Consider the following 1,460-nt stretch of genomic DNA (forward strand, 5'->3'; position numbering starts at 1 on the left):
TGACCATTGACCATCATAATGAATCTCTATCAAATTAGGATTAGTAGCCGTTAGCCAACTTTTCCATAGCTTAGGTCTTAGGATTATTATTATTATAAGGTAACCAGATCTAAACCCGAGTTTAAAAGTGAAAAAACACCTAATAAATATAAAATTTGTTGCTTATTATATTACTTCATATGGTATGGTCCGAATAATTAAAATAAGTGATAATGTTATTAGAATGCCAAAACCATGTGATTGCAGTTCTTAAAAATTGGAGGACAAATTTTGGAGTTTATTCCACGTGGCAGATGCTGGTTAGGCCACGTGGAAGCTCCCTCGGATGCCTTTGTAGCTGGGATATTTAAACTTTGTAAGAAAACAAACAGGGAGGACATTCTTATGATGCCATGTGAGGCTGTGATTGTGAACACTGAACATAACCAGCGCGTGCTCTTACGCGTTTTGGTAGTGGCGCGTGGTCCTATTTTGGTAATTATATAATTTCTTTTTAAAAAAATAAAAATATTCTTTCATAGCCTCATGGGTAGTGCATAGCAGCATATTGTGATATTGATATGTTCCAATTTCCAAATTTCAATTTTGTAGGGAGATGAGAAATGGAAATGGGAATGGATGGAATATTTTGTTTATATTTGAGTATTGAATGAAAATTTCATATATTCAATTTTGTATAACACTTATTATATGAAACTTAAAATGTGGGTTTAAGATTGTGAACCAAATTCTCTCTTTCAATGGTTTCTATTTTACTTTAATTTTAGTGATTCCCGTAAATAAATTGTTTTAAATTTCAGATTTGGTAATAAATTATGATATTAGAAATTTAATAGTCAAACTACTAAATAATTTCATATTTTAAATCAAAGATTTTATCAATCATGTTATGTATATAATTACATGTATAATAACTATACAATTATACTATATACATATTTAAAATTAGTCACTAAATTAACTCTATTCAAAACATATATTAAAAATATATAAAATAACACATATAAATATACACAAACTTATAATGTTTAATTTTTTTTTATGTATGTGTAAATTTTTTAAGATATATAACAACAATAATAATATTTGTTGTAAGATTAATACATGATTGATTTAAGCACTTTACCAGTCACTTTAGTTGACAAAGATCTTGACTTTAATTAATTAATAATCATATAATATATGTTTATCTAATCTAATTAGAGCCAGGACATTGTTAGCTGTATAAGGAAAGTTGCCAAATAATTTAGACAATGGAATATATATTTCAATTGTTTCCATTTTTAAGTTTATAGTAATATAAGGGGTAAAAAATGCTTATGGTATGTTTTGTTTTATTTGAATTTTCTCTTTCATATAATAAGTGTTTCCCATTAATCATACAAATAAACTGCTGGCATTTTAATGGTTATCGCAAATTCTTAATGCCACTTTTGCTTACTATTTATACACATTCGATC

The sequence above is a fragment of the Arachis ipaensis genome, chromosome B07 (assembly GCF_000816755.2).
Source record: "Arachis ipaensis cultivar K30076 chromosome B07, Araip1.1, whole genome shotgun sequence".
In the NCBI taxonomy this organism is placed as follows: Eukaryota; Viridiplantae; Streptophyta; class Magnoliopsida; order Fabales; family Fabaceae; genus Arachis; species Arachis ipaensis.